General features: G+C 43.6%; 1 protein-coding gene across 1 annotated transcript in view; it reads left to right on the top strand.

The window, feature by feature from the left end:
* Window positions 1–26,155, top strand: part of LOC134854609 (ubiquitin conjugation factor E4 A-like) — a 214,089-nt gene that overhangs the window by 5,242 nt on the left and 182,692 nt on the right. The gene's annotated exons all lie outside the window — the stretch shown is intronic.

Genomic DNA, 26,155 nt, shown 5'->3' with positions numbered 1-26,155 from the left:
AACCGGAGGGCTCCCAATCCGGAGGGGTCAAACATTTTCAAGTTAGGAGGGGTCCGAATCCGGAGGGGTCCGAATCCAGAGGGGTCTTATAGTTGCTAATTCGGAGGGGTCCGAATCCGGAGGGGTCTTATAGTAACCAACTCAGAGGGGTCCAAATCCGGAGGGGTCTAGATTCTATCAATCCGGAAGGGACCTATTTGTGCCAATCCGGAGGGGTATTGTTTTATTAAGGACTTAGGTAGACGAAAGAAAGACTAAAAAGTGAGAGGTATTAGGTTATTAGCACACAGGCTAGGTATCAGTGACTGCACTGGTAACTTGCCTTCCAATAAGAACCAGATTAATACAGAAAAGGTCCGAACTCGGATATTCGCAACACTAAGTCTAAATTAAAAAGAGCGTGATTCATTGGTGTGGATTGAAACATAATACGTTTTTGGGAAGAGTGACTGCCCTGAGGATTTTAGTAGGTCTAGCTCGGGCAGTCCGAAGGCAGATAGGTAACACAGTACTCGGTGGGTGCAATAGACGCCCACTTGAGAAAATTACTGCCTTCAAAGTTTTGTCTGTTTGGTGCAGCACCGAGCAGGGAAAACTTTTTCTTTAAAAGACAGGTTCGACTATTGTACTGCGACCGACCAAGAGTACAAGACACATACGTTTTTTTATATAATACATTCATATTGTGTCAAAATAAATTATTTGTTTTTGATTTTAAATCAACATAAACTGTGCTTGATTGGGTAGTGAGTACACTATCTTTTAAATTGACTGATAACATCATATTGTGCTAATTTCAAAATCTTTGGACCGATAATCGGTTAGTGTGAATAAATTTTATACAAACTGTACTCTGACAACATACAGGGATTCTTGGTCACTATTTAATAGAATCTTGTGGAATTTATTGTGTTGTGTCATTATTATTGTTAATAAAACTATAAAGTCTCTAGCAATCGAGTTAAGTATAGGCATTAAAAAGTGACAAATAGAAAATGAATCTAGACGAGTCAAGGATACCAAAACGAGGTAATAGCTCTAGGAAATTCATACCTGAAAAGCAAAGAAAAACGATGACCGATCCTTTTGTGGATTGGATCAAGCGATCCCGGTCCGATAAAGAGGAGACGGTTTCAGGCAGAATGGTTGAAACGAGAAGTCAGAAGACCTCAGAAGAGCGAAGAGAACTGTTAGAAGTGGATGTCAATACGGACCATACCATGAACGACAACCAGGAAGTAAATGGACTGGAAGGGAGAGGCAGAAGGCTGGCGAGTGAATCTACTCCGGTAGAACAAGGCCACGATTTTGCCACTTCCACCGGGTTATTGGATCGGGAAGAGATGTCGGAACTGTCCGACATCTCAACTGAAGTAGCGGCAACTAGAAGATCTCCGACAGACAACACTATGATGGCAAGCGGAACTGGGAAGCAAACAACGTCATCATCGTTCTCAGAAAGAATGAAGAACACCTTTGGAAACATCTTTCCATTCAGCATGGGAGGAGGAGCAGGAAACGATGGTGAGTCCCAGGAGGATGAGGAAGATGAAGAAGAGCAAGGGGACTTTGGATCTCAAGTCAGCCTCAATAGTTCGATCCAGGAGAGTGAGGCACACGTCGGAAGAGAGACTGGAACCATGGACAACGATAAGCATGGAGGCAAACACACCGGGCCAGTCAAAGGACTTCGCGATTAGGACAAGTTTGGAGCCACAACCTGAAGAGAGTAGAACCAGAGGGCTCGGCAATGCGTTAATGGATCCTGAAATAAATAATGAAAAGACGTTGAAGCAGAGAGTCAAGGCCCGGATCTCGACAAGCACGAAGTTACCTGTGACCGACAGGGTTACACCGCCACCAGTGACGCCACTCGTGGATAACGGGGCAGCACTAGAGGGGGCCTTAAACAACATAGTGGGCAGTTTAGGAGAACAAAATGAACAGATGTCGATAAGGATGAGTGAACTAGAAAGAGCAGTTCACATTGAAAGAGAAAGTCTGCGGGAAGAGATAAACCGCAACAGACAAGAAGTTGGCAGAAGCGAAAAACGCTTGAAAGAAAGAACGGACGAACATATGACGAGGAACTTGTCGCGAATGACAAGAGAGGCGGAACAGAGGGAGTTACGCTTAAGAGCCGACATGGAGAAGTTAAGAATTCAGCAAGAGCAGTCTCTTGGGTCTCTTGACACAAAGATAGACGCGATGATGGAGAGGCGAACTCAGGCTATCATGGATAGGTTGGACGGGCTACTAAGCAGCAAGAGTGGACCAAAAGAAGGAGAGCCGAACTCGGGAGGTCCCAGCAGGGAACCGAGGGTGAACTTCAATGAACATCAAAGGAGGAAGACATATGGATCCACTAGAGGCAGGGGCAGTTCATCAGGCTATGCCACAAGGGGTAATACAGCATGGGGCCCGAACAGTAGAGCAAATTCAACGGGGATCAGACAGACCTCTGACGAACGACCAACGCAAGGCACACATGCGACTGGGAGAAGTGATTCCGGCAACAGGGGGCATGCAAGCCCGAAGAGGAGTCATGCAGGTCAAGCGGGAAACGCTCATGGTGATTCGGATTGCAGGGATGCACCGCACACAGAGCCTTCGACAAGGTGTGAGGACACTCAAGCGGGACACTCAAGGGATGCTACGGCAATGGCCACAGCATTTGAACCCCTGAACAGGTCTTTGGAGACATTCCTGACCAGGTTATCTAGAACCAATGAACGCAGTGAGAAGTCCAGAAGAGTCTTTAAGAAGCCAAGATGCTACAAAGACGAATCTGATGGCTGTATTGATACCTGGATAGAGGTAATGAAGCTGCATTTCGAGGAAGAGGACTTGTCGGAGAGACAGGAATGCAGCGCGCTCACCAGCAACTTAGGAGGGACAGCCCTGAACTGTGTCATGGCCAAGAAACAGTATCAACGTGACACTGCTGAGAAAATCTTCGAAATCTTGTTAAACCGTTTCGGATCAGGGGTGCAGGGGCACCAGGCGATGATGCGCTTCGAGAAACGGAGGCAACGAGAAGATGAAACAATAGACAAGTTTCTCGATGATTTGGAAATGCTGAGAAGACGCAGCCAACCGGATGAGTCAAACCGAAGGATGAACCTGGCCGTAGCCTCAAAATTCATCGATGGTGTGAAAAATGATGAACTTCGTACGATGCTAGCAACGCATTACACACCACTATCAACTAATGCGCCAACACCAGAGGAGTTGAGGCTCAAATCAAAAGAGTATCTTTTGTTGAAACCTCCTTCGAGATCTGGATATTACAAGAACAATTATGGAAATTTTAACAACGGACCAGCAAACCAAGGGAACAATTGGTACAAACCGAGGGATGATATGGACAAGAGAAGTTCTTGTGCTAATTGCAGTTCAACAGACCATCATGTGTCAGCATGCCCAGCTTACAAACAAGGCATGAAAGCAATAGGCTTTAGCCTCGAGGACGAAGATGCGTCAGAGTTGGACCATGAGGATTTCATGAGAGGAGTAATTGCGAAATTCGGCCCGAGGTGTTTCTTTTGTAACTTGGAAGTTCATTTTAAATCAGATTGTCCGCAATTCTGGGATGCAGTGGCAGACATCAAGCATCCAAGACATGAAGAAGCTTTGTCAGGAGTGAAAGCCAGCAAGGCTCGACTTTTGAGTGAAGCGGAGGCACGCAGAAAGGATAAACCTCAAGAGCTGGTAGCAAAGAAGATGCAAGCGGTAACAAAGGAAGCACGTGAACCGGAACCAGCAACTGCGGCCGATGACTTCAAAATTGATTATAGGGCAGCTGCGAGGGATGCTATAAATAGAGTACAACAGGAACTAGTGACAAAAGAGATTGAACAAAAGGTGAAACTCGAACTGGAGAATGAAAAATTACAGGAGCAATTGAACGCCTTCGAAGCAACGGAAGTTGAAGAGGCAAAAGCACCAAGCAGCTTGAGTATGAAACTTAATGTTATCTCTGGTCAGAGGTTCGGTATGGCACCGCAAGGAAGTAAAATACAGTCGATAATCTTGGTGGCAGGGCATCAGGTAATCAGAAATCTGAGTGAGCCGTCTGAGTTCACTTTGATGCATTTGGACACATATGCAGACTATCTGAGGCAGATGGAGCCACGCACCGAGTCGAGGGCTGTGAGGGCACTACTAACGACGGGTGGCCCTCGCACGAAGAAACTTCATGGACGCTACCTAGAAGTCTATGGGCCGTATCAAGTGATGCTGAACGTGGATGGGATCAGTATCTACACCAGGACTTATGTAACAACGGATGATGACCAAATAGGGCAGATCTATTTGGGAGAAGAGGAAATCAAGGTCCGCAGGATAGGCCATGACGCCATGATGGAACAAGACGCAGTACACATTGGATATGAAGCAGATGTGACAGCACATCTGCTCGACACCAACGGAACAAAAATCGGAGTCACAGGGCTTCTGGACACAGGAGCGGTAGTGAGTGTGATGCCGATAAAAACTTGGGAAAGAATGGGCTTCACGCGGGAAGATCTAATTCCAACGAATCTCCGACTGGCCGCAGCCAATCGAGGGGCTATCTACGTAGCCGGAAGAACACCAATAACGGTCCTCCACATGGGAGGACGGGATCTTTGGATGAGCTTCCTGGTGGTAGAGAATCTGGACGATGCCGACCAATTCATCTTGGGCAGAGATTTTGTCAGGAATTTTGACGTGATGATTGACTTGAACAACGGTCTGATACGGATTAGAAACCCGGACCGAAAGTATGTTAAGAGACCAATTAATAGGATAATAACAGACGAAAGCAAGGTACCAATTTTTTTGGATAGAAAAGTAAAATTACAACCAGGACAAGCTGTAGTAGCAATTTTTAGAATGAGAAATTTAAATTCGTTGAGTGATTGTAAACAGGTTTGCTTGGTACCGAATCCAAATAGTCAGAGTTCGGTGATTTTAGGCCGGAGCTTCTCGGTAACGCGAAACGGACTGTGTGTCAGTGTGTTGTTGAACACACTGGTCACCACGGTTTCAGTCCAGCGTGGAAAGAAGCTTGGCTACGCTTTGCCGATGAGGACCGACTATGAGGAGACACAAAACTTGAAGAAATATAGTGTGGAAGACTGTCCTTATCATGCAAATAAAGATAAAATTTTAAAGAGAATTAATGAATTAAAATCTATTCATAAATTGTTTTCAATGAAATCCGAAACGGACGACGGCTTATCAAGCTGCTCGAATTTTCCGGAACGCCCCTCGTCATATGAACTAGACTCTGACAAACCGGTTTTGCCATAAATAGAACATTTAAAAGGGAAAATATGTGAGGGAGATTTTGAAAAATTGCGGGACCACCTAAATCGGAACGCCGAGGTATTTTCAAAACATAAGGCGGACATCGGTTGCTGTAACTTCGTCGAACACGAAATCGAACTAGAAGAGGGCGCCGTTCCCCATAGGGAAGGCGCAAGGCGAATGACGCCACATAAATCGGAAGCGTGCCGAGCGGAAATAGAAATGTTGCTTGAATACGACACGATAGAACCCTCGAAATCGCCATGGGCTTGCGGAGTAGTAATGGCGAAAAAGAAAGGGGGGCAGCTTAGATTTTATTGCGACTTTCGTTACTTGAACGCGGTAACGATAAAAGATGCGTACCCGATACCGCGAATAGACGAGAGCCTATCTAAACTTGGTGATGCCAAGTTCTTCACCACATTGGACTTAGGTTCTGCCTTCTGGCAGGTTCCTTTGCGGAAAAAGGATAGGGAAAAAACCGGTTTCGCGTGCGAATTGGGGTTGTACCAGTGTAAGAGGATGCCCTTCGGCTTGTGCAATGCAACAGCAACCTTTCAAAGGCTGATGGCTCAGGCTTTGACAGGAGTGACCAAAAAGTACGGGAATCTCTTGATGTGCTACGTGGATGACGTAGTCATAGCGACACCGACCCTGGAGGATCACATTGACCGGCTCGATGAGGTCTTCGGATGTATGAAAAGAGCAGGCTTGAAATGCAAACCATCGAAATGTGAAATCCTTGGGGATTCGATCAAGTACCTGGGAAGAATGGTGGACAGGCATGGTGTGAGGCCAGATCCGGAAGCAGTAGAGGCTGTGCTGACATCGAAGGCTCCGAGGACGGACACACAGCTAATGAGCTTCCTGGGGTTTGCCAATTATTACCGTGAATTCATTAAAGGATATGCGGATAAGGTGTACCCGATGCAGAAGCTGATGCGCAACAAAGGGAAAAAGTTCGAATGGAACGATGAGGCACAGGTTGCTTTCGAGAACATAAAGCGGGAACTGTGCGAAGCGCCAGTGCTGGGCATGCCTACAGAAAAGGGCATGTATGTTCTCGACACAGACGCATCGGTGGTGGCCATCTCAGGAATCTTGCATCAAGAGCAAGAATGGAACGGAAGAACGGTTCTCCGTCCCATTGCATACGGCAGCAAGGTCTTGAGTGACACAGAGATGAAATATGGCGCACCGAAAGCAGAAATATTTGCAGTAGTCACCTTCGTGGAAAAGTACCGTGCATACTTGGGGAGCGCTCCCTTCAAGTTACGCGTGGACAACAGAGCGTTATCCTGGTTGAAGACATACTCGATGGATCAGAGTTATATTGGTAGATGGATAGTAAGATTGGATGGCTACCATATGATAATCGAACATAGGATGCGTGATAAACACCAGAATGCTGACAGCCTCAGCAAGAAAACTGAGTTCTATGAAAGATTGGAGCAGAAGCAGGCCAATCAGGCGGAAATAAAGGAGGGATTCTCGTTTCTGGACAAAGAAACTTATGAAACGCTTCCCTTAACGAGATGGTTGGATAAATCAGGACATCCAATTCGAGGGCACCCTGAGTTACCTGTAGAGAAAGCAGCCGAGATAAAGATCCTGTCCAAGGAGGATCCGGTCCCCTTGGACTTGTTGCTGCGCTTGAACCTGGTCCAGCAAGAACTCTCTCGCATGAATATAAACAGCCTCTCATTATTGGATAAAACGGTGCAAGTCACACCACAAGTAATGCGGATGCTGGGTGGATTGTTAGAAAGAGAAGTGACCAGAGATGACCCCGAGTGGACAGCAGCAGTGGCATCGCTAACAGTCAGTGAGAAGGTGAAGATCATGCCGTCCAGACGACAGCACGAAGAGAACGAAAGGGATTGTAGGACAATAGTTCAGCAACTAGTATCCTCAATACCCCAGGAGATTTTAACAAGTACTTCTTACGGAAGGAAAGAACAGGGGAGCAGCAAGCGAAAGAAAACCGTCACCTTTGTGGACCGGGATAAAGAGGGTGAAGTTGTAGAACAAAATCTGCCGCAAGACTATATGTCCGGGGAGAAGGATGAGGAGAAGAACCAGCAATCACAAGATCAACACCCGGGACAAGGAAATTTGTCCGGGGAGTCTGAGATAAACGAGGAAATTCCTGATGAGAGACAGGACCCAGAGAACAAGGTTTTGTCCGGGGAGTTCAGGTGGATGCGAAGAAAGCACAGACATGATCTGGAGGAGCGTGCAGTCTCCAGCACAACCTCTTCGACGGATGATGCTTCCCGAAACTCAGGAATGGACACCTATTCAGACAAGAACTCGAGTTCGGGATCCGAACTGTCAGAACTGGCGATACACACGCTACTAGTGGAAACTCGGGCGAGAGACCTGGACAGAGAGGTGTACCAGGATCCTGACAGTGATCGCTACCTAATACCAAGCGAAAGAGTCTTTGACAACGCAGCGGATGACTTAGAAACGATAGCGGTTTCGAAACGTTCGATAAGCCTGTTGCCGCAGAAAGAGGTAGTCAGGACTGATCTTCAGCCGTTTCAGCAAGAAACACAACCGTTGGCGAAGATTTGGTGCGTTAAGATGGAAGAAGACACACATCAGCCCAACGAGCTGAATAGTCAGATGAGAGTCATGAAGACGTACTTGAAGGCGAGATAGAGACTCTCGGACCTTCTAAGGGCGCAGAGAAATGATCGCATGACAAGCAACCTAAAAAGGTGGATAGAAAACGGTGCACCTGACAAAGGTGACCTAGAAGAAGATAGCTATAGGATCCTGAGACAATACTTCATTCAGAAGGAGGGGAGATTATATCTGAACAAGGACGGGATCGTGGCTTGCAGGAGAAGAGAAGAAGATAAGGTCTTATACAAATATAACGCGATAGTGTTGCCGCAACTCTATCAGACAGAACTATTATTCAGGTCGCATGATCAGATGGGCCATCAAGGGATCGACAAAGTGTATCAGAGGATCCTGAAGCGCTTTGAGTGGCCTGGAATGAAAAAGGCATGTGAGAAATGGGTAACAGCCTGCCTGTCATGCCAACAGGTCAAGGATCCAAGGAAATTACGATTTCCTTTACAATCGATTGAGTCGTCTGAATTCAACGAGGTGGTGCAGATAGATCACCAGAGGACGGACACACAGCTAATGAGCTTCCTGGGGTTTGCCAATTATTAACGTGAATTCATTAAAGGATATGCGGATAAGGTGTACCCGATGCAGAAGCTGATGCGCAACAAAGGGAAAAAATTCGAATGGAACGATGAGGCACAGGTTGCTTTCGAGAACATAAAGCGGGAACTGTGCGAAGCGCCAGTGCTGGGCATGCCTACAGAAAAGGGCATGTATGTTCTCGACACAGACGCATCGGTGGTGGCCATCTCAGGAATCTTGCATCAAGAGCAAGAATGGAACGGAAGAACGGTTCTCCGTCCCATTGCATACGGCAGCAAGGTCTTGAGTGACACAGAGATGAAATATGGCGCACCGAAAGCAGAAATGTTTGCAGTAGTCACCTTCGTGGAAAAGTACCGTGCATACTTGGGGAGCGCTCCCTTCAAGTTACGCGTGGACAACAGAGCGTTATCCTGGTTGAAGACCTACTCGATGGATCAGAGTTATATTGGTAGATGGATAGTAAGATTGGATGGCTACCATATGATAATCGAACATAGGATGCGTGATAAACACCAGAATGCTGACAGCCTCAGCAAGAAAACTGAGTTCTATGAAAGATTGGAGCAGAAGCAGGCCAATCAGGCGGAAATAAAGGAGGGATTCTCGTTTCTGGACAAAGAAACTTATGAAACGCTTCCCTTAACGAGATGGTTGGATAAATCAGGACATCCAATTCGAGGGCACCCTGAATTACCTGTAGAGAAAGCAGCCGAGATAAAGATCCTGTCCAAGGAGGATCCGGTCCCCTTGGACTTGTTGCTGCGCTCGAACCTGGTCCAGCAAGAACTCTCTCGCATGAATATAAACAGCCTCTCATTATTGGATAAAACGGTGCAAGTCACACCACAAGTAATGCGGATGCTGGGTGGATTGTTAGAAAGAGAAGTGACCAGAGATGACCCCGAGTGGACAGCAGCAGTGGCATCGCTAACAGTCAGTGAGAAGGTGAAGATCATGCCGTCCAGACGACAGCACGAAGAGAACGAAAGGGATTGTAGGACAATAGTTCAGCAACTAGTATCCTCAATACCCCAGGAGATTTTAACAAGTACTTCTTACGGAAGGAAAGAACAGGGGAGCAGCAAGCGAAAGAAAACCGTCACCTTTGTGGACCGGGATAAAGAGGGTGAAGTTGTAGAACAAAATCTGCCGCAAGACTATATGTCCGGGGAGAAGGATGAGGAGAAGAACCAGCAATCACAAGATCAACACCCGGGACAAGGAAATTTGTCCGGGGAGTCTGAGATAAACGAGGAAATTCCTGATGAGAGACAGGACCCAGAGAACAAGGTTTTGTCCGGGGAGTTCAGGTGGATGCGAAGAAAGCACAGACATGATCTGGAGGAGCGTGCAGTCTCCAGCACAACCTCTTCGACGGATGATGCTTCCCGAAACTCAGGAATGGACACCTATTCAGACAAGAACTCGAGTTCGGGATCCGAACTGTCAGAACTGGCGATACACACGCTACTAGTGGAAACTCGGGCGAGAGACCTGGACAGAGAGGTGTACCAGGATCCTGACAGTGATCGCTACCTAATACCAAGCGAAAGAGTCTTTGACAACGCAGCGGATGACTTAGAAACGATAGCGGTTTCGAAACGTTCGATAAGCCTGTTGCCGCAGAAAGAGGTAGTCAGGACTGATCTTCAGCCGTTTCAGCAAGAAACACAACCGTTGGCGAAGATTTGGTGCGTTAAGATGGAAGAAGACACACATCAGCCCAACGAGCTGAATAGTCAGATGAGAGTCATGAAGACGTACTTGAAGGCGAGATAGAGACTCTCGGACCTTCTAAGGGCGCAGAGAAATGATCGCATGACAAGCAACCTAAAAAGGTGGATAGAAAACGGTGCACCTGACAAAGGTGACCTAGAAGAAGATAGCTATAGGATCCTGAGACAATACTTCATTCAGAAGGAGGGGAGATTATATCTGAACAAGGACGGGATCGTGGCTTGCAGGAGAAGAGAAGAAGATAAGGTCTTATACAAATATAACGCGATAGTGTTGCCGCAACTCTATCAGACAGAACTATTATTCAGGTCGCATGATCAGATGGGCCATCAAGGGATCGACAAAGTGTATCAGAGGATCCTGAAGCGCTTTGAGTGGCCTGGAATGAAAAAGGCATGTGAGAAATGGGTAACAGCCTGCCTGTCATGCCAACAGGTCAAGGATCCAAGGAAATTACGATTTCCTTTACAATCGATTGAGTCGTCTGAATTCAACGAGGTGGTGCAGATAGATCACCAGAAGATATGCATGACAGACAGCGGTTATAACCAAGTCTTGGTCATGATAGATCACTTCACGAAGTATGCAGAGGCCGTGCCCTGCATAACAGCCTCGGCGGAAGAGACATGAGACCACCTGATCAACACGTGGATAGCAAGACATGGTTGTCCAATGACGTTTCAATCGGATAATGGAACAGCTTTCGTAGGAGAGCTTACGAAAGAGCTTATGAGACGCTCACAGGTCGCTCAGGCTCACTCCACGACATACCACCCTCAAACGAATGGCCTAGTGGAAAGACAGAATAGGACGTTAGTGTCGATGCTGAGGGTATATTGTTCCAGGTACATGACCGATTGGGACAGATACCTTCCACAGGTGATGGGAGCTTATAATAGCACGCAACACTCCACCACTGGAGTCAGTCTACACATGATGCTGACGGGACACGAGAAGTCTTTACCCTTGACATTCTTCTACCCAGAGTATGAGGGAAAGAAAACATCTCCACAGGTTTACGTAAGGGATGTGATCAGACGTCAACAGGAGTTGAACGATCTGTGCAGACGAAATACTCAGCAAGCACAGGCAAGGCAAAGGAAAAGATTCGACAAGAAAGCAGCTGGCGCAAAAGCTTACTCGGTGGGAGACTATGTATGGGTATTTCAGAACGTTATACCACCGAAAGGGACAAAGAAACTTCTAAAGAAATGGAGGGGACCCTTCATGATTACGGAGGTGCACCAGGAGGGACGCTTTAATAGACTGAGTACTGGCCGAGCCGCCCACTACGAGAACATCAAGCCACACAATCCATCGACAGAAGACTGGTGTATACCTGCAGACATGGAAGAAGGGGATTATCTAATGATGGATCCTGCTTGTGAGGTCAATGAAAAAGGCACCAGGGAGAAGAACGATGGAAACGAAGTAGTAGAGGAAGGTACGGATACACCATTGGACCTGGATCCAAACGAACAGATCGAAGCGGACGATGAAACCTTACCCTACGCAGAGGAAGATTGGCAGAATCCCGAACAGATAGAGGTTCCCAAGAACTTGGAACCAGATCTTCCGTTCACGATGCAGACTCGTCAGAAGGACGGGACGAGACCAAGAAAGAAATACAATCCTTACGGTGACGACTTTGTAGTGGATAGGATAGATCTGAAGAGAATAGTGGAGGAAGTAGTGGGTTTAGAGGAAATAACCGTGTCACAAGACATTGACATAGTCGATGATCACAACGATGAGTGGGTTGACGACTGGTCGAAACCCGAGGTAGAATTCGACGATGAGCAACAGCAGTCAGATGAACAAGACCTGACGAACCTGCGTGTCTTAGAGTGGCTGAACGAAATGACATCAGACCCTAAAGAGACCAGCGTTACGATTCAAGACGTAGATCGCGAAAGCGCGAAATACAATAAGACCGAACGAGATGATTCTTCCTGGGCTGCCCAGGAAGGACAACTTCTCATTCCAGCTACTAACCTTGACTTGATATCCGGTATGCGATCGACGGGGACGCCGATGGATGTTTTTGTCCGGGGAGTGGGGGTAGGATTTACCCACACTGAAAACCTGATAATAAAAAAGTTGAGAATAGCAAGAGAAACAGGAGACTTAGAAGCAGAAACAGGCGAAGAACCTAAGAAACCTGGCATAGGCAGGGTAGTTGAGTCATATTTTAATTTACCGAATGAATATTCTAGTAACATAATACTAACAGACAGTGATTTCATACTCACAAACAGAACATGTTCGATAGCAATCACCGCAGACATGAGTTTTAGGACAGCGTTAGCGGCAGATTTTAAGAGAGAATACAAAAACGTGGAATTCCTTTGGAAGCAAAGACCAGGGTTAGGGGGCGTAGCAGCCTTACCTCCGGCGGTGTCGCAGATACCGGGAAAGTACTTATGCTTCTTGGTAACGAGGGCGACAGAGAAGCAGCACGTGGATCCAGAAAACCTAGTCTTGTCTTTGACGAGGCTGAGGGACTTCCTTGTGGAAATGGACGTGAAGGAGCTCTCGCTTCCAGTGTACGATCCAAACAGAGGAAGACTGCATCCTCGGGAATTGTACGCGCTTGTAAACGTGATATTCTCTGATACAAACATACAAGTATATCTACATAAGAAATATTACTTAAGTATAGGCTGAGTGAAGTGCGAAAGAGTGTTAGGCCAAAGATTAAGTTGTGTGTAACATGTGATATGTGTGTTATGTTATGTTATGTGTTAGGTTATTAAGATCATGGGTAAGTAGGGGTTAGTGACCATGAACAACTGAATGACGATCTTGGGAATAGATCCAAAGTTTGGACTGTCCAATCTTAGGTCGAATTCCAAAATTTTAGAAACCAATTGATTTTATTAAATTTTAGGATAAATATCTTTTTATTTGAACTGTTTTAAGCAAATTTTAACGATATATGTTAAGGTGAAACTGACAAGTGTGACATTCGTGATTTCTTTTCTAGATCCTGATCGATCATTTAAATTACTCACTTGAGTCAAAGAATCGAATCAAATCAAACTTGAAAAGAATAGAATGGACGACTTTAACCTGGATGAATTGATGGACCTGGCAGAGGCATATGTAGGACCGATGGTAGATGCGATCTATCGTCGGCTGATCGAACGAGACTTCGCTCTGGAGGACCCAGAGGTGGTCATGTTGCTGACCGCCCTGATCAACATCTTGGGGCACGACAACCGTGGGGACCGCCCCACGGAAGTCCTGTTGATGGCAGCATATGGAGAAAGAGGAGTACTAGACCGCCCGAACATGAGAGTGATGAGGTGGAGAAACGGGGCTCTCTCAGGGAGTGACTTGGCGAATGAGCCTGGATTGGGAAGTTCTAGGACTTACCAACCAGGTGAGATGCCAATGCCCTCTAAGCCTAAACCTGGGCTGACGAGAATGCATCGGGAGATGAACAGCGAGGCGACCTCGTCTGGTTCACCACTGAGAGCAGCTGTGCCACCAAAAAGGGCAAAAGTAACGCAAAACCATACAAGATCTGGACGAGATGAACGATCAGCTGAGAAGTACGAAGAAGGAGCTGGACGAGATGACCAGAAGCATGCTCCAGATGGAGGAAGATCGGGACATGTGGAGAAAGTTGTTTGAAGACTGCAACAAAAAGCAGGGTCAAGAGATCGAACGCTTAAGGCAGGAATACAAAGAGCGATCGGAGCAGGTAGCGTTGACAACGGCCGTGGAGAAAGTGATACCTGCAAGGGATATTCCTCGTGGGCAGTCCCCGATGGAGCTCTTGACGCCTCGAGAAATGAGTCAAACAACGGAGACACGACCTCCAGCAGAGACGACAAATCGAGTAACGATCCCGGATCCTAGTGACACCTTGGGTGACCCCGTCGTAGAACAGACAGTGAGGAAACTGATAGAGACAGCTGGACGACTGGTCGCTAATAAGAATGCGCCAGGTTCTGGGGTGACTGCACCCTATGGAACGATTGACGATACGGGTAGAGTACAACTCTCCCAGACCGTGATCAGACAAGGGATAAGTAACGTGACACCACTCATGGGGAGCTCGAGAATTCCAGAGAGGAAAGTACGAAAGATGCCAGCGAAGAAAGTGTCTCGTGTATTAGACGTGCAGAAGAATAATCAATTGAAGTATAATTTCACGGGAGTTCCGGAGACAGATCCGAGGGCCTGCTTCAATCGAGCTACCTGGAGCCCGGCTGTGAACCTGCAGCAACCACCACTCGGGACATCTCACCTGATATTGGGAGACAGTTTAGACAGAGTGCTGTCGAATTTGAGGACCTCGTGGGTCACCACGGTGATGGCCTTTGGAGGCGCGACGATAGCCCAATTATATCGGATGGTGGAACTGATGAATCCAGGGAAGATTCCCAGTGTGATGATCTTAGTTGGGACGAATGACATCTCCAGAGGATCAGACGAGCAGGAAGCACTGTGGGAGTCAGTGATGGTGTGTTTGTTCACTACCCTCTGGCAGAAGTTCAGTTGCGCGGTACTGACCATTTGCACTGTGCCAATGAATACGAGAAACCTGACAGCATCAGGAAGGAGGCAATCGAAACAGAAATGAACATCAGACACAGCGAAACTTATTGTAGACCATCAGGAGCACGATATTTGGTGGGTTCAACGTTGGCTCCAATGTGCAAGAGCAGATATCCTGTGCATTTCGTGGCTGTGGACGTGAAAAGTACAAGAACGATCGTGGATCAAGCCTTCTCAGTGCCGAAGTGTGTGAGATTGGCGAGAATGTCTGAAAAGTCTTACGAGTTACTATGTAAGATGTTCTCAGCAATTCCAGAGAGAACCAAAGAAGAGTTGGAGTCAATACTAGGAAAGAAGTTCATGGGATATGTGAGCGGGAACTTCAGTGACTTCGAAAAACAGAAACAGAGAGGATCAACTGTCTCAGATTACAGTGCAGTAGATGAGAATGATGAAATCCACCGAGTGATGATGGAAGTGGAACCATTGCTGGAAGCTTCGGGAAAACCTAATTGGAGGAGCATCATGTTGACACATGACGAGTTTCCTTGCCACTGCTTGCTGCAGACCTGGTGGTATCCCAAGCGTAGTAATCTGATGTTGATCTGGGACTCTGGAGAGCTGCTCTCCATGGGTTTACCGGATTCATCACAGCCCGTAACAATAGTGATAGTGGGAGTTATGATGGCGATACGATGGCTGGAAGCTCATGTGAGAGAGAATAATAGACAGGAGGCACCGACGAGAGAACAGTTGCGGAAGTTAGATTGTCTAAAAGATTTAGATCTTTTTGAGACAATGTGCAAAGTTCTAAACATTCCGATGGAAGTGAAGAAGATATGGGCGAGAAAACGATTGATGCCATGGTTCAGAGCCAACATGACTGCATGGTTGTACGAGTATGCGAAAAAGCATATGTCGAAGCACGGCAGGGTGTACAGTGAATATCAGCTGGACATTGGGGCAGGAGCTTTCAAGCGAGCTCTCGTGACTCATCGGAATGCAGTGACCACCGCCGTGAAAAGAATTTCCAGAACGAGTGAGCGTAGTGGAAATGAGAAGGCAGAGATGCTGAAAGAAGATTTGGAGAGAAACGTGACGTTGTGTCTCCACAACAGTTTCTGCAGAAACAGAGAATCCAACGTGGATCCCCTACCTTGCTGTAAACAGAGGGTAGAAGAGCAGAAGTGTTGGAGGACGGCTTCCAACAGCGTCAGGATAGCCAATGATGTGCTACAAGACACGGAAACCGAAAGTGCGGAGTCAGTATCACAGGAGGAAGAAATGGAACATTGAGGAATGGTCGAGAAAACAAGAGGCAACAAGAAAGAGAATTAGAAGAATTTAGAAGTTTTAGAACTTCTAAACGACGAAAAAAGAAGAGAACAAAGGAGTGATGAAGAAAACTTAAAACTCAGAATTGTTTTATGTGTGGGAAAAACTCAAGTGAGAAACCAAGCAACCAAGTTGTAATTGAAAACTGAAACATTTTGTTGAGTTTTGAAATTGTTGCATTTATAAATTTGCATTTTGATTTTAGCAGAAGTGGCTTTAGAGACACTTATTATTTATTTAGAAAGGCTTAAGGGAAGAGTATATTTAAATATTCCAGCCTGCATGATTGTTTTTAATCACTTAGGAAGACTGATCACTTTGTGGTGACATGAAAAACTTGAGTAACTTCTTGAGGAGGGAGGTTGTTGCATTGTTCTTTCTAACCACAAAGTTTATTAGTTTTAATATTCAGGACAATAAACAAGCAAGATTTCCGAAGGGAAGGAGCATAGTAGGATAATTTTAGCTTGTTGGTTGGCAGGACTGTCCTGCAAGCCAACACCTTTTAAATCTAAGAGAAAAAGTTTTAATCGGGACATTGACAATGGAAGTCAGAAAATATGTTTTATCTTAAGTCATATCCTTAATGTGCAGATTAATGAAAGAATTTGGAGGCTATAGTGATGTAGTATGATGCCATTTATATTCTGCAGTGAGTCGATGTGACGTGGATAAAAGTAATTTCGTGCATTTTGTAAATTCTGTTCGATGACACTGTAACCATTTTACGAACATTGCGCGATTCAATGAGGACATTGACCGGACTGTCCGGGGAGTATGTGACATTCGACCAGAATGGCCAAAATGCAATCTCTGCAGAATTCGGAATTTTAGCAGTAAGCCTTCCGGATTGGTGGTTTTTAAGAACTAAGGGCGTTATTGGAACGTTTAGCCAAACGGTGAGGGCTGGAATATTCTAGTATTTTAAAATTTCAAAAATTCGAATGATGACGTCACATTTCTGAGAAATGCTGAAACGGCCATTTTAACAAGAAACGAGAGAAGAAACACAACAACATTAGTTGCGCTGACGATAGCAACGACAATCGTGATAAGAAAAACAGCAGCAGATTGCAGAAAACGTTCCGAGTTGCAACTATTGTGCTGCTACAATAGTTGCAAGGCCGTTGCGAACAACGGTGAAGGGTAAGAAATCAGCCTTCCGGATTGGGAAGAAATCGAGATCAACGGGCTTGATTCACCGGATTCAAGAATCCGGAAGGGTCTCGGGACGGAAAACTTTTATTGACTCGTGTGAACTTTTAGCATCCTGTCATGTCCTGACTTGAATTTAATTGATATTTGGATTAGTTTTGACAAGGATGAGGTGCTAGGAGTTGGGGGAAAGGGTTGATCCATCTTCGATGGAGATGATGATTTTTATCTACTGAACAAAAACAATAGTAATATAATAAGTAGTAGCCCTGTTTTTAGGAGTGACCTCGTGGTCTGGGGATACTGAGACCCAGCCATGAGCTCACTATTTGCATGTAATTAAGTTAATTTGAGCGTTCTGGTCGAAGCCGGAGAACAGTAACGTTTTTGTCGACCCGATGTTGGAAAGACCACCGAAAAGTACTGGCTTGGTAGAGACGGTGAAAAGCATACAAAGCTCTGTTTAGGCGCTAGCCAGTCGTCTTAAGACTTAGTTTTGTTATCCGTCGATATGTATCTTCCGGGCGAATGTTACAGAAGGCACAACGCAAGGTGATCCCCTCGCAATGGCATTGAAAAGAATTGGGATAATCCCACTGATTGAGCTCCTGCAAAAACCAAATTTCACCCAAAAAGGGTACGCAGATGATGGTACGCAGATCTTAAGAGTCTCCGCGCAATACTGGACAACCTAGATGTGCATGGAAAGGCTTTCGGATACAATGTGAAATCTTCCAAGTGTCAACTCATAGTAAAAAAAACCGTCGTGACAGCGCCATAAAAATATTCGAAGGCATAAATATTAAAATGGTAGACGGTTTTAGAGTCCTTGGATCGGTTATAGGAACACCATTAGCATGCGATAAATACATGGAAAGCAAAATTGAAAAGACAGCTACCCTAACTGAAAAGCTTTCCAAAACAGCTAAAACATCACCACAAAATGCGTACTCCTGCTACACAAAAGGAGTTCAAAGTAAAGTGAGCTTTCTAACCAGAACAACTCCGGAAGCATTTAAGAAAATGGATGATATTGAGAAAATGTAAGACATCATCTACTTCCTAGTATTACTGGTAAAAACCATAAATAACCGATGAAGATCGCAACCTTTTTGTACTACCACTAAGAATGGGAGGATTAGACCTCCTCAGTAACACGGACTTTTCCAGAAATTGTGAGTGGTCACAAGCCATTTGCGATCCGTTGGAAAACAGTGATCCAGAAATAGCTGAAATGGAACAAACTCTGATAAATAGAAAGATCAAAACTGAGAGACAGACTATCACACTCTCAAAAAAGGCTAAAATTATGAAAAAATTGCCCGTCAGAAAAAAAACTGACAATAAATCTAGCGTCCCAGACAGGAGCCTCGAATTGGCTAAGCGTGCTACCCTTAAAAAGATACAATTTTTACCTCAACAAATCAGAGTTTAAAGACGGATTATATCTAAGATATGGATGGGAACCACCAAACACCCCACATACATGCCCATGTGGCCAACCGTTCACACTGACCGACTCTCTACACTGTCCCAAAGGTGGATACACTCACCTAGGACATAATGAAGTTCGCGATACCTTGCGACACGCCTGGACGAAGTATACCATGATGTTGAAACAGAGCCGAAACTTCAATCTTTTGAAGGCGAAAGCGTTCACAACAAAACGACCACTAGTGAAGATGACGCTCGACTTGACATCAAGGCAAATGGATTCTAGGGAGGCCGATTCAGCCGAACCTTTTTCGATGTAAAAATTTTCAACCCCAATGCTAAATCCTGCCCCAAAACTATATCTGACGCCTACAAATATCATGAGAGTGTCAAAACATTAAAATGCCAACAAAGAGTACTGGATGTGCAACAAAGCAGCTTTGTTCCACTAATTATCGCTTGTACCGGAGGAGCAGCACCAGGCTCTACAAAAACCATCCAGAAACTAGCAGTGAAACTAAGCGAGAAACGGAACGAATCATACTCGGACACTAAACTTTATAAGAACAAAAATAAGTTTTGCACTTCTGAGGAGTGCAATCCTCTGCCTTACGGGCTGCAATAATCTTAAAAGTACATCCAACATAGAAAATTCTATCTGTGCTATAATCGAGGAGGGTAGATTTTAATTGACAATTCTCTCGATGCATTAATATCTACTTGATTTATTCATAAAATTCTGCCGATGTATTTATATAGCGTTGGTACGGCCCTTTCCAATATGTGCACGTACCGTCGCATGACGGAAGGACCCATTTTAATTGACTTTTCAAAAAAAACTACTACTACTATAAAGTTTCTAGGATATTGACTGGAATATGCGATGAAAGGACTCATGACTTTAACCTCGGTTACTATGATACTTTTGACCTTCTGATTATTAAAGTAAAAAAAGAGGGTAAATTACGAAAGTAAAAGGAGAATTTAAAAGTGTGATCAATGGTTTTATGAAGTTGTGTATCAGCACAAAATGTCTTGTAAAGGCGTAATGCTTTCAAACGCCAATTTTCTTGACAATTGGTCTTCTTGGACAAATATTAGAAACATTGAAATTGCATGCGTAGGATATATAATAAGATACCCACAAAGTTGCTCCCCACTTACAGCGGTCACAACAAGAACAAAAAAAATTATATCTTTTTTAAGATCTTTTTGAACCAATAATGGGCGGCGACAGAGAGCAATTGGAGACTCCTGAATTCTACAAAGAACAAGAGTTGGCTGCGCAAAGTGCGTCTGAAAAAAGAACCCTTCAGAGGCTGAGGAAGGGTTATCGGCAAATGGCTCCTTTCGATCCGAGGTACCCGAATACTAACAAAACCAAACTTTGTTGGTCTAATTTTGTGGATTATCAAAGATGTATGAAGATCAAAGGGGAAGATTACGCCCCCTGCGACTACTTCAAGTTCATGTACATGAGAACCTGCCCTGTTCAATGGCGTGAAAAATGGAACGAGCAAATGGATAACGGCATCTTTGTAGCTAGAATTTAATTGGGATAATTGACTTACGTGAAAAAGACTGGCTGATAGATACCTTAACATTTAACTTGCTAATGGAAGACTGCACTGATAAACTGATGACTAAATTGAATATATTCATGAAAGTTTTTGTTTGACGCTACTTAAAAAAATTAGAGAATGCGATCCAGGAATGATATTTTGTTGAAGTTCAAGTTTTCTGAGCGATCGTTCTTGAAACTTCTTTCATACGGCTCAAACGCGTTATATGAATTTGACCTCTATATCACTGTCTTGCTACCGTTTTTCTAACTAGGCTATTGAGGCGTAACCAAAACAATTGGCGTATTTGCAAAAATTTACAGTGGCCGGACCACTATTACATGCCCAGCAACTACGTTTTTTTGGTAATTTGGGCATAATTTTTGTTAAGACTATGAACACATGACTCATTATCACTCTCGGTAAGGCATCCTTCATACAATACTTTAAAAAAATTGTTATATAAACAAACAAACTTGTTATAACGGAGGGCTAGATCTAAGGTTTTACCAAGGGGGTCCCAAAATTTGGTCGATTTTTTTGTAAGTCGACCAAATTGATTTCCCGTGCGCGCTGCATTTCAAAATTAGTATATGATGGCGCCTTTCGAAAAATCAAGGTATGTTACCAGAAATAGATATCTTAAAATAATATCAAAGGAGGAACTTTTGCGATTGGTGGAAAATCTTTAAAAAAAGAAGTGTCCGTCCAGTGTTGCAGGTTGTTGATGTTGTAGCTACATTGGTCTCTGCTTCGAACTTCTGATTGAATTGGAAAGATTTTCTTATGGATGAGAGATTGAGAGAGGGAGTTGGGGAAATTTTTGTCAATCTATCACTGCAGTTCCCCCAGGGTCTCTAGCAGCAAAACCGGCGTAGAAGGGGAACCACATGTTGCAAAGCTAGCGTCTTCCTGCTGCTGTCGACTCCTTCCTTCTATGTAGCACGCTCAATAAGGCGATTTGATTTGATGAAAACATGCCTGTTGCGGAGAACTAAGTGAAACTCTATGCTCGGTTTAAGCGGGCAGTTTTTCAACTAGTGGGGAGAAGGGAGAAAAACATGTTGTGTGCGATTGTGTTAAGTTGCAGATGTTGGCAGCTTCTTCGGGATTCTCCCACAAGCTCTCGATATTGAGGGATGCAAGTTGTACCGGGCAATTGAAGAGATGTTGGGTGGAGTGTGTTCCTATATCACAATTTGGGCAGACATCGGGTACATAGTCGTTTAGTCTGTTTGTTACTATTCATATGATTAACTATTCATATGTTTGTTACTATTCCCAGATTTTAATTGTGAGTTTGCGCATCTGGTTTTCTTGTCAAGTTTTCTTTCGTTTGCTGTTAATAGTGGTGATTTTCTGTCAAATAGATTTCAATTTTTGTTGAGAAATTTCTGAACTTCTGTTGTGAAAAGTTGTTCTATTCTGACATTATTATGCTTAGAGTTGCTGTCCTGGTTTTCGATAATCAATTATTCAATGTCGGGCTTCAACTTTTGTTCGTGTGTGGGTCTGGTGTTCTGTTTGACAGCTTTTTGGTTGATAATATAATAGTCGGCTCTATGATTCTTTCGTCATGTAGATGTGTGATGACACTTTCTTTCTTTAGTGCGTATTGGGCGGGTTCTGCTCGTCTGTCACCAGGCTAAGGAACATCCCTACTTCCAGCGGCCTTAACAACAGGTCTGCAGGAGTTAAATGGTAGGGATTTCTGGGGCAGTTAAAAATATGACAAGTTTGGGGTGACAATTTATAGTTTGGGCAAATTGGGGAAATTGGTTATCCAAGTGGGCGAGTTAAGTGTTCAAAAACCGACTGTAACCAGACCGGAGCTGGGAAAGCTTGCAGCGGGTGGTTCTGGAAAGAGACTGTTCAGAGGGCGCGATGCTCAGAGACGGAGTACAAATGACTTTTGAGAGAGGAGTTTCTGTTAGGAACTTGCTTGCGAGGTTTGTATGGTTTTGTTTAAGAAGGGACTTGTGGTGGTTGCAAATGAAAGTTGAAACTTCTGAGTCGCTAAAGTATAGTGACGTTTTTGTTCGGTTAGAAGGGAAACTATGTTTGTCTTTAAATGCACTGAAAATGGATTGTCGAACATGACGTAGGAGTGGGGGGTAAGAGTGATAAAAATGATTTCGGTTTAGTGAACGGTATGTGGAGATTAAAAATTGAGAAGTGAAAATGGAGTGATTGTTGGGAAAGTTCAGGATTTCGACTTCACTGTGCAGGTGGGGTTAACAGCAGGGTTTCTTAAGACTGACGCCAAAAGGAACCTGCTAACACCTTCTGGACTCCTATCCTGCGTCGAGCCTTGTCAGCAGATCTCTTGCAGTGAGATGCCTAGCAGAGGGTCGCGTCAAAAGTAAACCCTAAAATTTTTTGAGTTTTTAAGAGGGAGAGGCTCGTTGTTTAAAAAGACAAGAGTTTTGTTAAAATCTTTATGGTTTGATGAAAGCAAGTTAACTGATCCTCAGAGGACGCGAATTCTAAATAACGGTATTTGAAAAAAAAATTAAAAGGCTATGCAGATAACCATTTAGTGAGCTCGATGCTGCCTCAGCGTTGGGGCTTTGGGCGAAGGGGTGGAAATCATCAGCGTATGAGGTGAGGTGAACCTTTTCGGAGAGCGCAGGGGTGTCATGGTTGTAAAGTTTAAACTGAGTTGGTGATAAAAAAAAAGAGCCATGGGGAATACCACAATGAACAATTCTGTGATGTCACTCATTCGTAAGCACCCTGTTGTTGTTCTCAGTGCAGTGTTCTGTTTCACTTAAAGGCGCGGCCAGTTGGTGTAACTTAGGTTGGGGGTCCAAATAGAAGCTGCATAGTTCAAGACACTCCTCCAAATTGCCTTGTAGATTACATTGAGTGTTTATTTGGAGCAACCCCAGGTTGTGCTAGCAAGTTGTTTTGAGAATGTTGTTTCTGTTCTGGAGTTTGTCGTAGGTCTTATTGCAATGTTCTTGAAAGTTCAGTTGTTATTCAAAAAATAACTCCGGCATGTAAACCCAGTCATGTAAATTGCGCTGTGTTGTGCGTAAATTGTTGAAATATTTCTTCTCAGCTCATCTTCATTGTGAAGAAGCTTTCTATTGGGAAATTTGCAAAAAATATTAAGCGATTAAGCGGTACATTAAGCGGCGATAGCGAAAAGCGGTTTCAAAAAGCAGTGACAATGCTCTTTTTCAAAGACTGATAAGAACATCGTTGTTGGTGCACTTGCAAACGCTTTTTATACTACGATCTTTTTTCTATTTCCATCTGTTAAATTAAGGTATAATGTGCCAAGTGTTTCCCTAGGACAAGAAATTTTGGTATTTTCGTTGTAGCGCTAACTCTAATTATAAGAACTAGTGTGTTGCTTGTGTTCTTTGATTTCAGGCAGAAAAGCATAACAGAAAAAACGGTATTTTTTTTTGCAAAATCACTGGTTTTTGCGAAAACAACTTCTGGAGCTAAATTTTTTATGGAACTTTCTGAAATATCTGCACAGCAACTGAATGTTTTTTGCCATCTTTGAACATATTTTACATCGACTTCAGAAAATGATAATGAGGTCGCAGTAAAATTGTGAAAAAAATCATTGTTATGGGACAAAAGCAATCTCTTGTTATACTACGAATTGACTGTTTTTTAATTTAACTCGTGTGAATTTATGTTGAAATTTTTAGGTGTCTTTTTAGCATTTGTGATGTGCTCAATTGCATGTTAAAAGCTTCTGTTGCTATCCGTTGTCTGAAATTTATTGAATTCATTGCTAACTGGTGGTTTATTTCTAGTAGAAGGTGTGTTCACGGCTAGTTGTTTTGGCGCAATAAGAAAGGGAATTAATTCTTATTATAGAAAACCGTAATATAGGTTGTTCGAATCCTGTAGTTGGCAAAAATTTGACGGGTTGTGAGTGTGCTCACCAGCGGATTTAGGGGGGGGGGGGTTGGTCAAAAATTTCCAAAAATTGTTTTGAAACGCCTTTTTTGCCTGGTTATTCAAAATTTTGACTGCGGCGCAGAAAATTTGGTCTAAATAGGAGTCTTAATAGTAATTTGGGAGAAAAATGGGAGTCGTATTAGTAATTTGGGAGAGCTCAGAAAATCAATTTTCGATTTTTTTTTTTTTTAAATCCGCCCCCCTCTTCGAGAAAATCCTAGATCCGCCCCTGAGTGTGCTCCTGGTTTTCCCCTTTGTATGCTGTATTTGCTCATCCCTTTATTTTTTTCGTTCATTTTCTCCGTGGTAATTGTTTTTGGTAATATGTCACACGACTTGTTTGATGTTTTTGTCAATATTGTGTTACTATTTTCAGATTATTGGCGACGTGCAAATTTATGCAAATATAGTTATGGAAATATCTTTAATTCTCTTTTTATTTCTTTTCATTGAAATCCACAGTTTAGTTGATAAAGAGCTTCCGCCACCTGGTAATCTAGCCTCACCCTTGTTACCCTGCTTCATGCTTCCACACGACTTCATTCAATGTGACCCGCCGACATTTTATGACAACGCTTCGACAACTGACCCCACAATTGGACTACCCAAAGTGTGTAAAGATAATGAGTCGAATAAATACGGTAGACATCGTGATGTCCAGTTTTTAATAAGATTCTTAAAATAGTTGAATATCCTTTTCAGCTAGAAAATTTTCGCAAAAATATAAATACACGTTTCGGATATTTTTTGGTAAATACTGGCCTGAAAAAAGTCGCGAAATCATTGCAAAATTTCGAATATAACGGAAAGTTTTGAATTTTCGATGACCGGATATGTTTGACAAGATTTAAGCACGATTGATTGTTTAAATGGATTGTAACGCATAATTGAGCAGCTGATTTTTTCACGTTTTGACCTTGGATTACTTGGAAGAACTGTTTTCGAAGTAATATCGATTTATTTTCTTTGCAAACTGTTTCATTTGTACTGCAATCAGAGATGTTCATATAACAAAAAGTAAAAATTAGGATTTAAATTATGATTTTTCAAACAATTATGAAAATTGTTGGCATCAATTAAAACTTTTTTAAGCAATTTATTATGTTCTGAAGTCTGTATTTTACTGAAGTCTGTTTTTGCCAACTCCGACTACTTTTTTTTACAATTTTGAACAAAGAAATTGAAAGCAGTTTTTCGAACAAGTCGATTCGTAACAAAATTTTTATAAATTTGTCGATTATTTGCTTTTTTTTCTGCGGAACTGAAATGTGAAATGCATTGTCATTCGTGAAATGTGTACTTTGGCGTCGGATCGAATCCCGCTTGGGAATTTATTTTTAAATTTAAATTGCTCGGTTTAAATACACGTTTTTCATTCAAATTGAGTGGACTCATATGTTTACATTTAAATAAATTTAGATTAAAATTTAAATTAGTTTTTTTTTAAATAGACATCACTGCTATGTGAACTTTTTTGATTCAAAATTTATCTGGACATTACTGTAAAGGCGAGCATCAGTATGTCAGTGTTCTGTGCCGGTCCCTACCAGGAATCGAATGTTATGGGGAGCGCAAATTTTGGAGTCGACAAACATACCCCTGTGTACACTACAACGGTCATAACTTTGTGACGACATTGCTGTATTCGTTGTTTTTGGGAGTTTTCGGAGTGGATCGATTTGTTTTGGGTCATACAGGTACAGCAGTGGGGAAAGTTTTGACCCTGGGAGGACTGGGAGTGTGGTGGGTGGTGGATATTGTGTTACTATGTACTGGAAATTTGACACCAGCGGACGGAAGCGAGTGGCAAGTGTTTTACTAACTAGCATTTAGTTAGTTATTTGGTCGATATTACCATGTTTTACTAACTACCCATCAGTTAGTACAGTGATCGACAAAAATTGCACCAGTCATAGGAAACTTCTGCGTGAAATCTTCTTCAGCGAGAAATGAATCAGGCTGCAATTAGAAACTTTTTGACATTGTCTTAAACAATGCAAAGGAAAAGATGG

The sequence above is a fragment of the Symsagittifera roscoffensis genome, chromosome 9 (assembly GCF_963678635.1).
Source record: "Symsagittifera roscoffensis chromosome 9, txSymRosc1.1, whole genome shotgun sequence".
NCBI lineage: Eukaryota > Metazoa > Xenacoelomorpha > Acoela > Convolutidae > Symsagittifera > Symsagittifera roscoffensis.
Note: the sequence above shows the minus strand (reverse complement) of the source record. Positions and strands in the feature narration are given on the sequence as shown.